Source organism: Temnothorax curvispinosus, unplaced genomic scaffold (genome assembly GCF_003070985.1).
Source record: "Temnothorax curvispinosus isolate PA1 unplaced genomic scaffold, ASM307098v1 QBEX01012454.1, whole genome shotgun sequence".
NCBI lineage: Eukaryota > Metazoa > Arthropoda > Insecta > Hymenoptera > Formicidae > Temnothorax > Temnothorax curvispinosus.
The window spans coordinates 883,160-897,782 of NW_020222234.1; the positions used below are offsets into that span (position 1 = coordinate 883,160).

General features: G+C 38.9%; 1 protein-coding gene across 2 annotated transcripts in view; it reads right to left on the reverse strand.

Annotated features, from left to right (window-relative positions):
- Positions 1-14,623, reverse strand: part of LOC112462451 — a 107,704-nt gene that overhangs the window by 69,277 nt on the left and 23,804 nt on the right. The gene's annotated exons all lie outside the window — the stretch shown is intronic.

The following is a 14,623-nucleotide window of genomic DNA, read 5'->3' on the forward strand; positions in this document are numbered from 1 at the left end:
CTTCGATATCTTACCGAAAAACATTCATCTATATACCTATATGTTTAGATTAAAAAAAATAATTTGAGATACTCTGAAAACAAAATTAACGTTAAACAAATATATTCTGCGTAAATAATATAGCGAGCAAAAAATGCAAATATTACTAAATCGATTGGATTGATTAATGCTTTGTAAACCTGGAATATTTATAGAGAGAAACAGGAAGAATGAAAAGCATCGCGATCTCTTCTAACATGTCTAATAAGTAATGGATAAAATTCAGCAAATGACCGTGTTTCAGCACCGAATATCATATATTATATACGCGATTTTCATTTATTATACAAACGAAAAATACTAGATGAAAAATTGGCTGTAAAATTTTGTATTTTATTTTATTGCACAGCGTAAAATTTATTTTTCTATTGACAATTTTGCTATCTGGGATTGGTAATCTCGAATCTCGAGATTCAGAATAGGGACCGCTGCCGTCGCCGCCGCGCCTTTTCCTCCTCTCGCTCTCTCCCCTTCTTCACAGATAAACGATACTCGTTTCCGGACGCAATAACAACGGCGTGTATCGATCTTCGTGAGCCGGCATCTGGTGTACCGGGTCCGGTGCCGGGCCGAGAGCATTATTCTTGTTCACGCAGGACGACGAGGAAATCGACAAGAAAACAGGAGGAGGCTTCTCTCTCGCTTCCTGGCCCGGTCCGGCCCGCCAGATGCTACTACTACTCGACCATTTCTCAATGTTGCCGTGATTACGCGCATCGTTCCGCACTTACTACCATGGATTCATGTTTTTTTCATAGGCGACAAATTATATAACGACTTGCGGGTACGTGATCTCGTTAAACTCAAGCGAAATTATGAGAAATATGGTATAAAAGATCAATTTCTCTGCGAGATGAACGATATTATATTATGTATGCATGAGCAAGAAAGAGCTATATGTTTTCCTTTTATAAAATTTTTCAGTATAAAGTTTTTCTCGAACTACTAAATATTTTTTTAGCAAAAATTTATGACATGTTACATAAATATAGAATTATTTAATATTAAAAACTGAATAATTAAAACAATATAGATTTCTTTCAATGCTAAATGCTTATATTTAATTCATTTCAAGCAAGAAAACGAGTATATGTGTGATCCAACACAGTCTGTACAGAATATGTATATGCGCGCGCGTTTTGAGATTTTCTTAAATATTTTACTTACTCCGCAGAGTGCTTTGAAGTCGATGAAAGGCGAGCGTATTTCTTCAGATATCAGAAATGTTCGGGCACACGACTTAAGAAGTAACGACCTTCGAACCAAAAATATTATTATACTCCGCGCCAGCTGACGAGGAAATCAAAAAGAAAGGTGGAGGAAAGCTGTGTTCTTCGATTCCGGAGCGCCATATGCTTCTGCCGCTTGGCTATTTTTCAACGGGTCGTGATTACATACACCAATCCGTATTGCTACAAGCTCTAAGCTTCCCTTTCTTACAGTATACGTAACCATGAATTGCACGTATTAAACGCGAAAGAAAAATAAATTTCAACAAATTGAAAGTTGGTTATAGTACCAATAGAATAAGGAAAGCTTCAGAATAAACTGTGACACGGACGCGGACATTTTTAAGACGAATGTAATCTTTCCGTATAAGCGTTTGATAAACCATTACTTTCTCGGAAAATAGATAAGAATTTAATCACTACAATCTTACAACTTAATTCGAGAAAAGTTTTCATATTTTATTTATTTACTTCTTATGTACGTTACGTGTATGTATATCCTCGCCGTATTTCCAACAGCTTCGGTGAAAACATATAACCGGTCGACTTCTGTCCAGAATCTTCGATTCTACAGAAGTTTGGCTTTACACGTCGTTTCCGCCGGCCAGATGTGGAGAAACGACCATTGGGCGCCCATAATTTTCGAGTTATCGAAAAAACTTGGGATCTGAAGCGAAGCGGGTGCCCGCCGAGAATTTCCGAAACTTTCTTTCCTCGCCAGGTGCAAACGAGATGCAAACAACTCGGCTGCCAGACCATTTTGAAAATTCCGAGCGGGTCATCCAAGTAGCTTCCGCGTGCGGGAAATGCAAAATCAGCCGCCTACGCGTTCGCGCGAGCATCCGGCTTCCAATAACTCGAAAACTATGATAGTTCGATTGGGGGGGGGGGGGGGGGGGAGGAGATGCGGCTTTTAAAATCTTAGCGTGACAAATAAAGTCGAAAAGGAACATGAAAGAAAATTTCGAAAATCCGGACTCGTTGACCCACTTCAACTTTCCGAGTTGAAGTAGTTGCTACCGGCGTGATAAGACGCAAACGAAGTGCGGCGACTTTGTCCAACAAAAACTCTGAAACTTAAGAGCGAGTCCATCGCGAAGTTCTCCATTACCGGCCCTCGGAAAACTGTTTGCGTAATATGTAGGACATAAATGGAAACGAAATTCAAGAAAGTCGCGACAAAGTTACATCGCGCGGAGAGAGTCACGAGTTTCTTTTGTCCGTTCGTTTAATTATTCCTCCATTTCTCAGAGATTCATATTTATCCGGCGTGGAAATAAACTCGAAAATCTATGATGTTCGCGGCAAAAAAACGCTAACTAGAAAGCGCGTCGTCCCGAGCGGGGATGAGAAAAATGAAGAAAGATTTACCCGTTTTCCGCTTCAAAGCACCAGATGTTCCCGTTAGTCGGCTATTTCTCAACGACGCCGTGATTACACGCATCACTTTGTATTGCCGCAATATCGCGTGTTTCTTTTTCTGATAGCCGCAAAATATGCATGATACAAGCGAGCGTTGTAGAAACTTATTCTAAGCTGTATGTCATATTACGATTAACGAATAAATATTTCTTCGCAATTTTATAGCAATCGATAAGATTATTACTCATTCAATTTCCATTGTCTTAACGTTTTCATTTAAAAAAAGAATAAATTCTCAGTTTATTGAATAATGTGTCACTAAAAATTGATGATAGTGAGATTTATATAAACTGAACTGAAGAATTATTCAGAACGTGTTTTCCAAATTTCAATAGCGGATCTATTTTGCAAGAAGCATTGGTAGAAAAATACAACAGGTCAAGACATGCAGACCCATGCGAAAAAGATGTCTGCAAGAATGATCAATTCTTGATTTCCGAGAGTATCCCTGATTCCACTTGACGAGGACGGAGATTCCTATGACAGACAGCTTTATAAAGAGCTCATCTCTAACGGAGGTTGTTGCCTGGAAGTTATTTGGAAGCCTATTCGGAAGTTTAAAGGAACTATCGAAGAACAGCTGAGAACACATAGAGCGAGAGACGGCATTCAACTTCGTTTCCGAAGCAATAAACGATAACGGACGGTATCGACGTTCTTTCAAGCTATCGAACTAATCTATAAACGTGAAGTAACTGGTTCCGCGTTCTTATAATGTCAATTCCATATCTTCGTTCATCAATCTCGTTTCTTACATTTAAAAGATAGATGTGTACCTCTATATCTAAAAGATAATACATATAAATAAAACACTTATAGAATAAAAAATGCTTATAAAAAATAACCATTTCATTAATAATGCTAACAATAAGTAGGTTTAAATTTAATAGATATTTCTATTACGACAATAAAGAAAAGAAATTTTCATTTAAATTATGCTCAACAAAATAATGAATCGTCGTGAGTCTTGTCCTAATGCAATAATAAATAACTACTGAAATCATTTCAAACTTTTTCCGTTTACTGAAGCATGAATAAATGGCATCGGTACTTCATTTCGATAGTTTCCTGTAAAATATCTTCGACACTTAATAATCGCCATCGATGTCACAACGGAGTACATCCTGTATTGGACATATTTTACGAGAAAGGAAGAAGCGTTTCTCTCTCAACATTCTAATAAAAAAGGCTAAAGCGAACAAAGAAATACAGAAATACGGAATGCTTCGACGTGACTCTAAAAATTCCGCCTGACAGCATTCCTGTTTAATTTATATCATTATCGAATTCTTTGTCTATTTCAGCGACTGCATTAAATTACATCACATCTATGTTTTATGTTTTCAACAAGATTACATCACGTGTTGTAATAAGTTTTACGAAGAGAATCCTATATTTTTACATAAAGAGATTTAATTTGCAACGTAATACTATATGTGTATAACATATGTGTAAAAATATCTACAAAAATACGCTTGTAATAAACATCATATAACTATATTATGACTAAAGGTATGAAATACAAGCATGATACTTTTCCTCACGCGCGCGCGTTAGTCCAAAAAAAAAGAACTATAAATACCACATTACTCTGAATTATAAAACGAAATGATGATAATTCAAATATTCAAGCCCGCGATTAACGCTAAATACTTCAACAACTGCGTACCCATGTTTTTCTGCCACCATCAAACTACCTCTTCGGCTGATTACTTCACCGCTAAAAAAACAAAAAAAAAGGGAAATAAGGAGACCGTGCAAACTCGTAGTTAGTTTTATTCAACGCCCCGACCGTTTCCACGGTCTGCATTCTGATGCACGGGTCTTTCGCCGGCGCTTCCACCTGTTCCAGAGATCCCTCCTCTGTTTATCCCCGTGTATAATTTCAGCCGACCGGTGACTCGTTAATTTCTCGGTGCCTCGTTCGCGGTCTATCCTATCCCCTCGTGCTCCTTCGTGCCTATCCCGAGCTTGTATTCGCCGTTGGTACGTCTAATGACCGGGCGTCACTTTGCGGTACAGCCCTGAGACCGATCACTTCTATACATATTCATGAGGCAATAAGCCCGCCGCTGATCTTCCGGGGAATGGAACAACAAGGGAAGAATGGAAAGTAGGGACGGCAGTGCTGAGGCCTGAGCAGACATCGTCCGCTCTCGCTCACTGGGGAAACACTCGTCAACCCCCTGCCGACTGTTTCGGCATTCTCTCGCGTTTACGTGGTAGCTCTCGACCGCATTTTATATACCACGAATACCTAAGAAGCGAGAGCGTAGATGAGGGATCGTGCCCGATACGAGAACCGGCACGATATTATTTTATAGGCTATTTGCGTCGCACGTGTGCGATAGCCTCCTACGACAATTTTCTCTTTGAGTCGTCAAACGTAACGTTCGACCTACTGCATCAAACATCGCGCGTTAGATTGACAAGAATTGCGGCAGTTACGGTCTCAAAGCCGTGAAATGTGCATGTATGCAGATGCACGAGTGTAAAATTGCTTGAATTCGAAATGTCGTCCAAAGAAAATTTGACGTTTTAAGAGCATATAACTAGTCAACATTCAACGTACGTAAATCAGTATATATACATATAAAACTGAAAGTCTTTTAAAATGTAATATTGATTTAAATATTATCTGTACGTATATATCATCTATTTGTCTCCAAGACGGTAAATTACTTTCAAATTTATGTTTTCATAAGCGCTGTTAATCCTTTTGGGGCGCGGCTTTAGAGTATAAATTACATCATTAAACCACGTCCTGAAAGAGTTAATATTGACACTGCATTAATAACTGAAATAAATAATATGAGAAATTTACCTACGAGCAAAAACTAAACTCTACTTTAAATGTCAAAAAATGCGTATTTTAGCAAAAATATAAAAATAATTGCAACTAGAATTTAAATCAGACATATCGAGCTGTGCATAACTTACTTGAAAAAATTGAATATTAGAACATCTCACTTATTTCTTCTCTTATTTTAGATTCTTGTGATACCAGGGAGCACGTTTATGATGCAGATTGTACAAAAATCTCAAGATTTTTTATACGCTTGTATTCCGATGCGAATCGAATAAAATCCACACCAACATATATCTCAATTTTAAATTCGAATTTTGCGCATCGATCGTTCTGTATTAACAGCAGCCGACTCGGGAGTTCCACATGGCGGAAGTATTTGCGTCGCAAACATCGTGTTTGTCAGAGGCTCCGACGCCTCCATCTAACTATCCATCCCCTCGCGCCGCGTCTGTCCCACCCTTTTTCAACATTCTCCATCTCGGGCTGTCCTTCTGCCTCCCACACTCGCGAAACGCCGTGGTGTGAATACGAAACCGTTTGGCACCTCTGAGTTGAATTCGAAATTCACTCTACGACAATGCGACGATCGATAGAGATAGGATGGTTCTAATCTCGCCTTCTCATTAGCCCACGTTTGTTATTCACGGCGGTCGTGTCAGCCAAAAATTATTAGAGAACGAATGCAGCTCCCGCATTGAAGGAGTTAGGGAAACACGAAAATTGCGATCTGCTCGAAATTCACGATTTGATCGGAAATGCCACGGCGGATTGTTCGTTTGAAAAGCAGAGAAGTTAGAAACGTTATGTAAATATTATATATTAATGATTATCTCACGCGAGTTGTGGATACACGGAGATGTAATAATTGATTGTCTCTGCCGCACGCCAAGTTTGCCGAAGAACTCTGAAGGATATTTTTCGTGACACGCAATTTATTCCGCCCACGTTACTCACGAACTTATAATTAATTTTGTGTTTTAACTGTAAGAGACAAAGTTTAAAATAACTCATCCGATATTGTCAATAGCAAGCAACAGTCTGTCGTCGACAACTCCTCGTCGCTTCTCGTCGTAGCCAAAGGGCACTCGACTCGAACAAAGAACCGCTGTTACCGGGTGTCTGAGACTTAAAGCTTCAGAAAATGTCTCGCCCAGAAGAATGCATCGTTTACCATTTTCGACCATTTTCATTTTTTACCGTTACATCGGCGCCATACACAAAGACCTACTGTTCCGTCAACTCTGTCAACTGCAAGAGAGGATGCGAGAAGGATCTCTCATTCAATTCCGAGTTAATTAAGACTGTGCCAATTTTCTTGTTTATCTCGATTTTCCGTGCTCTTATCTCATAAGCGTTTGCATAATACGGCCGCGGTTTAACGCCAAGTGCATGTACTCTCACGGAGCTCAATTTTGTTTGAATCAATAGAAGTGTATTTTCCCGCGCGTTCTCATTCGCCGCGGTCTCCGCGGGCAAGGCGCGTTACGTCCATACGATTTTCAATCAGCAACTTCCCCGCGCGCTGGCACGCTGCACAATGCAACGTCACTCATCCAAGGGGGACAATACATCCCGGAATCCATTGATAAAATGCACAATACTCGCATTCGTAAGCTTCCCTTTCCCTGACATGCAAATGCTCCTGCAGATCGCTGCGTATCGCGCTTCTATTTCACCATAAACGAGTTAGTATTGCAGCGCTGCACATTTACGCTCTCAAAAAGCTATAATCACAATATCAAGATATTGTGATTGTGGCTTATTGTCTTTGATATTTCATATCAGCGTATATCAATAACGAATTGACAATCACTTAGCAAAATGACTAAAACATTTTAAAAATCCTGTTTTATCTTATGCTTAAATATGTACATATTTAAAGATATTATTACAAGCTATCTTTATACTAGATATTTTTTAATCATTTAGTTCTACCTCCAAAACGATATATTGTTTACTATACATCTACTTCTAATTGCAGTTGTGGTAATCTATGCAAATTTATATATAACTATTTCTATCATCTGTTTATTTGTCAAATTTTGATAAGAAAAATAGATCGAAATAAATATGAGTAGATTGAAATTAATATTAAAAATAAATAAAAATATTTGAATTCAATGTGTTGAATATTTGATTACTGTCGAATACTGATTGGATATTTTTATCACCTTTGATCTTATCATAATTATTTTTATGTTAATTGAACAATTGTGAATATTTCTATTAAATTTCTATTTTGGTCAATGTTCATCGAATACCCCATATATACGTATATACTGTGCTTTTCAATTTTGCATCAATTTGATATAGAACTGGCCGTGAGCGAAAGACAGTAGAATCTTATATAAATATTCATAATTGCGCAATTAACATAAAATAACTATAATGAAATCAAATATGACAAAAATATCAAGTATTCGACATCAACCATTCATCGACACATTAAATCGACTTCGATTTAATTAATCACTTCTGGCTGAGTTCGGAATAATAATCATATATCTGAAATCTGATCTTTTTTAATGTTTGTCGTGCCAGTATATAGCATGCTACATCAGGATACAAGGTCGTCTCGTTTACATTCATACACTCAAATGAACAGGTAATAATATAATGTCGTGAGCAACTTCGCGTCTCGTTATTATTTCGTGAAATACGATTATCGCATGAATAATCAACTGGTCTTAATTCATGCAATTATTTAATCTTCACTATTAACAATGCGCATAAGCATATAAAAATAAGTATATAAAAGCGATAATTACAGATATATTATGCGATTTATTCAAGTACAATACCAAAGACAGACGTCAAGAATTTTAATTTGTATCGTGATATTTACGGATGACGATAAATTCTTTTTAATGACGCTTGCTGGTTCGATTATATCTCGTATTGCGCTTTGAATTTTCCGTCAATATATATAATTTGTCTATTATCATTTATGAATTAAAAAAATAAAATAAGGCGGAAAGTAATTGATTGCTTATTAATATTTTTTTATATTTCACGGAATTGCGCATTACGTACAGTTAATATCGAGAATGCCGTGCAAAGGTATATTGTGTAATGACAATTAGCGTAATCTTTATCATCTTCAATAATTAATTTGCACGCGATAATATAATTATTGTATTATTATATATTTTCGTTGTGCTGTGTTGTATTGTGTAATGTGTGATGCAACCAAATAATTTGAGAGAAGGAGGCCTCAGGAAACATCGGATAAAGCATGTCTGTTAACCCGTCTATAGATCTTAAGATATGAAACTTCATTGTAAGTATCTCATTGATACTCTCTTTTAAGACAGAATTCAAACGACAATTATAAATGTGATCCTCAGAACTTAAACTATAAAACTTTTTAATAATTTTCGATCGATTAAGTCTGCGCACTATTCGCAATAAACGCGAATCTCACGTGTTCGGCAGACACTCAACATCCCGTCTGAAGGACTTTGAAAATCCCTTTTTCAAATCGAAAAAAAGGTCTATCTCGTATCCGACCTTTGTCCAGTAGCACCCATGGCGTCGTTTTCGCTATAACGACGCTCTCGACGAAACATCGTTCGATTCTCGCGTCCCCGAATGACGCAATTACGCCCGTGATTCCTCTCTAGACGGGGTGGTCTACCGTGGTTTCGGGTAAGGGCTAAGTACAGCCCTGCGGCCTTTTCGCGCGGTAATTGGTCCTTGGCGAGTGCGGTCTCACTGTTTCATTACGCAAATTGACTAGCCGAGTAAGTGGCATGAGCATCTCGGAAGCTACCACTCGCGTTCATGACTCCAAACTCTGTCTAATGTGTTACCTGGACGAGATTCTGAACCTACCGCTGTAAATCCTTGGTAAATCTTCCTCTTTTCATACTGGCGCGCCAGTGATTGCAAACTCTTGATGACAGCAGTGTCCCATTACTCTTGCTAAAAGTACGCGAAACCACAGAACGAGACTTCCTCTTTCTTTACTTGTAAGCCTCTTAGACATTTACAAGCGACTTACGAATACTGACACAACCGTCGTGCAGCTTTGGATCTTTAAGATCTTCAATAAGATATACGTCACATTTGAGCGAGTATATAGAACGTAGAATTTATTGAGACAATTCATTAATTGCATTGTCCATTAAAACGTGTTTTTAATGAAAAAAATTTAATGACCAACGCATGACTCGATATCGTCAATGCAGCTTTTATGTACATTATGCAAAAATGCAAGAATAACCAGCGAATCGCGCCGTTTAAAACATTTATGACCCAAAAGTTTCGAGATAAATGTACCTTCACACCTCCCGATGGGATGTTAAAAAATTAATGAGATACCTCGTGATTAACGTAAGCGACTGCATAAACTAGGCAGGCCCGCCGTCGTCGTCGGACGAAACGGAAGGCACGGCAAGGAAGCAGGGAGGGGGGGGAAGCACTTACATTAGAATATCATAAATTTGCGGCTGTGGTTGTGCAACGACCGCGATAAAAAAAAAGCAACTTACTCCGTAAACGCGATTTTGCATTAACCACTCGAGGGATGGGGGTTTGTAGCGCGGCGTCGGATGGCGCGCGGACGGGGAAGGGCAGGCATGGGCGGACAGGTATCTCAACTTTTCTCATATCGTTTCACGTTCGTTATTACGCGCCGAGTTGCCGCGAGGCGGATGAGTAAAATTAATGGCTCCCATTTGGAACTATTCCCACGGACTTTCGTCTTTTTTTCCTCTCGCTATACCTCTCGCGCTCCCTCCAACGCGTTCACTCCACGTCTATTCGTTTCTCTTTCCTCGTTATCGTTACACCGCCGGGATTTATAATTAACGTTAGCATTCCTCGGCCCGGTCGCCAATCGTGAGGCGCCGCCGACGCAAACTTTTATCAAATTATTGGAACACAATGCTCTCTTTACCTTGACGCTCGGCATTTTACCAAACGAAATGGGAACTAAATGATTTATCCTACGGAACTGTTAATGCCACATCGTAGCGCGTTTATAAAATGATTACCAACGTTCTATCCGTTCCGTTTCATTCATTTTGCCGAGTAGTGAGCTCACTCGCCAAAATGTCATGCTTTTAACCAACGTAACAACCAGTTTGACACTGTAGAGTAGGATACAATTTTCTACATTAATGTAACCATGTTGTGGTTCAAACATTACACCTGTTTTAAAATGATAAATTTAAAGAAATTATAAGGAACACAAAAATTACGCCAAGTATATTCACAAAAATAATTTAAAAATATATTTTAAAAAATATTCTGATTGTGTGTATATATTTTATTTATAAATCTATTATTGTGTGTGTATTAATAAGTTATTAAATTTTCTTAAGCGTATCCTTAAAAAGAAATACTTTCCACATCGCATTTAGCTGTCTGAAAGAAGATGAAAATGCATCTCGAATTAATCGGAACGTAATCACGGTAACACGTTTATCGCACACCTCGTGTATCTCTCTCATCCGACGCAATTACGAGATATACGTGACAAATTGCTCGCATTGCCGATAAGTTATTTACATTTCATTACCGGCGTCCGAGTAATTTGTACTCTCTGCCGGCGTATCGGAAATTTTTTGCTATCGCGCCACGTTGCCGTGGAAAAAGTGCGAGTGGTTGGAGAACAGGTACAGGTAAGGGGTGGCCGGAGGCAAGGGGTTGGAAAGGGGAAGGAACGACGGGACGAGGCATAGAAAGAGGAGGAGAGTTACATCGATGCGGATGGAGACGCGACACGTTTTTATTAATACCTTCTCGCACACCCTCGTCCGTGGGCACGTGACGCGTCGAAGGAAAAAGTTAACGAACTTCTCGAAGCGTCGCGATGAAGGAACCTGCCTGATAAATAGCGGAGGATGATGGGAAAACGGCTGCAGGACCGCGCATAGCCGCATCTATCGGGCGAACCAAGAATGTCTCCGATGATATATGGGACAGATAACTCCGAAGGGTGACTGGGTAATTCATTCGTAAGTCATAAGTCCGCGCGATAAGGGTTATTTATCTATCTTTCCCCATTTTTGTGCTTTTTTTTGGCCTCTCTCATAGGCGTGTGTCGAACGAGAGTTAACGGAGCCCATCAGTTGATATCGAGTTTGTTAGAGCAGATGAAAAAAAATGGGCTAACTTAGACAGCTGAAATTAATTAGAAAGCGATATCGGGAATATTGCCCCTTTTTTTTAGGGTATTAAAAATATAATTAAGTATAACTGTCATTGAAAGCGACCAAAATTATATTTAACAATAAGTGCAATATATATATATATATATAATAAATCATTCCATATTAATACTACAATCAACCAAACTTTATGCTAATATTATAGTTTTTATAATGTAAATAAAACATACAGCATTAAGAAAATATATGTATAAATACCAGAGTATTATTGATAAAATTACATAAAATTTTTATCATTTCTATCTTGGCAATAGTCATATCATGTAAGTAATATAATATCGTAATTAGAGCGGAATAGATAAGAAGTGCTTGACAGTAATCCAAGCAGTTAGGGAGAGAGGGAGAGAGGGGGGAGAGAGAGAAGGGGGAGAGAGAGAGAGAACCGGAAGGATAATGCACACCGTAAACAGACGTAAACACTGTGTTCGTGCTTGCTCGCGAACGTATACCGGTAATAAATCTAAATTTAGCGCGGATACGAAAAACTAAATCCTCTGCAATTTCTGCTCCGACGAAAAGCAAAAACCTGGAGAGAGCGCCGCTTGCCTCGGCGATGTGTCATAATAACGTTTCTGGAGCCATGGTTTCCCTGGCATGATAACCGTGGGTCACGATCTCAGGACAGTGACTCGTCGCCCTTTCACCATGGAAACCCTTAAGTCTTAAACCGTACCGGGACTAAGGAATTTGTGGCTCCGCCGTGAAGCTGCGGCGACGTTGTTACCCTCTGTCTTCCTCGCCTTTCCTCATCCTTAACTTCAATTGTCCCTCCCTGCATCGTACTACGCGTTTAAGGTATGTGTACGCGTGAAGAGACGTGCTTCAGAGGACAAACGCAAATAGTGACTTTAAAGCAATACACGTAAAGCCGTAGCTTATTCGGCTCAAAGAGGGTCGACTGGCAGACAGTCTAAGAGCTTCGTAACGTTATGACGGAAATCTTACAGTTTTAATGCTTTAAATATATATCTTTAGAGAACAATTTTTTACGCATACTGTTTATTAATCAATTTGAAACTTTCTTTTTTATCAACTGTAATCGAGCTGTTTGCGTTAATAGAAGGAAACGTCATCAGTTTCCCAGAAGAACGCGATTAATGACGAAGAGATGATTCTTAATCAAGGATCGCTCAGAATAGAAAACCGCTCTGGAGCGTAAATTGATTGGTTCTGGGATGAGGTGGCAAGGTGGTAGATCTGATCGATTGATTTGCCTACCAGGAGTGCCTGTGGTACCTGTGGTACCATCGGAGAGTGCCTTAATTAATCCTGGAGTGGGGAGATATAGTATCCTGCGGTACGCGGCTGGTTTCCAATAGATGAGATTTCTATTTCCGAAGTGGCCCGCTGATTCCCTACCACGGAATGACATGTAGTACGAGATTGAACATTCCTCATATGGTATGAAGATGTCTAGAACATGCGCAATATTTTCGACCAGCCTGACCTACTTATTGAGCAGTATTTTTAGCAATTAAATGAATTGTAAAACACAAATCATAAATGACACGAGTCTTATATCGATACGTCTAAACGACGATATAATTAATTTGATGTAGCAAAAAATTCCGATATCGCAAGTTTTAATTTAGAAGTTCAGCGAAGAACATTTTTAACATCAATTTACTTATTTATCTTTTTTTTTTACAAGCTCATAATACTTCTAAAATAAAATTTAAGTAGAAATTACTGCTATACGAGTTTGATATTCGCGACAATCGATGTAGAACTTCTATATCTATCCCAAAATTGCATCCACCTTTGAAGCGTTTTATTTCAAAATATTCGCTGCCCCCTTTTCTCTCTTCTTGAATCGCACGTATATCCAGCTAAAACGAAATTACCAACTAAGGTACTTTTGACATTCAAATAACGCCGATTTAATATGCACGATGCCGCTCGGAGCCAATCGAATTGCGGAGAGCTCGTTTTCTTGAGCCAAGGTCTTTACGCTAAGAATCTTCTATCCACTTTTATCTATCCCGCTGACAGTTTTCTCGCGGTCTACCCAACTATCTTACTAGACTACCAAGCTACAGATTTACGTATTCATTCTTTAGTCAATGACCCAGCTTTGCCTGCCAATTCTTTCACGAGCTAAAATTTTTGGCACGTTATACTTGACTTCTTTCTTCGTCACTTTGTATAATATTTAACTTAGTTCTAGATATAGTTTGTATTGCTCTAAAACTTGGAAAAATTATATTTTATTATATAAAATATATATTTTCGACCGTGTAAATATTTTTATGTCATGTTACATTTTAATACTTTTTATAATTATTTTACGGCAATAATTCCTACTGGTGTATTTGCCTTTATCAATATTATTTATCCCATAAATAGTCTTAAATCTACCGGATATTTTACATCTTGCTCGCGTCTGTAATAAGTTTTACATTCGTATAATGAAAGAAACGTCAAAGACTTCAAGCACGGTGCTCTCTGTCCTCATTAGCTCTTATTCCGAGCGATGCAACGATCGTGTTCCCTTTTCTGGTTTCATTGTAAAGAGGGAGAAGTATGAAATTTGTTCACCGATGAACTAAAAGTGGTCTTTCTCGTCCTCGTTGCAGTCGATAGAGACTCTCCCGGCAAATCGAGCGGCAAATCTGCCCTTTAATCTCGACCCTCCCTGCATAAAGGGTTAAAAATGACTGCCGTTACCCCCAATAGCTGACCCTCCCCTACTGGGACCCCTTTTGCCTCACGTAACCACGGTGCCGTCGTGAGCGCGTGTACGTGAGCACGTACGGCTCGCTCACGCAAGCGCTCACATCGCATCGCTCTCGTGCATGTAAATGAGTAATAAAGTGGGCCAGAGTGATGCACAAAATTTCATTCTTCTCTAGTAGTCTACACCACAAACGCCGGAGAATATCGGAGACGAATTATCAACCGGCCGCGCTTTAAGCCCGTTCGCGTCGTCATTTGACGCGTATACCTGT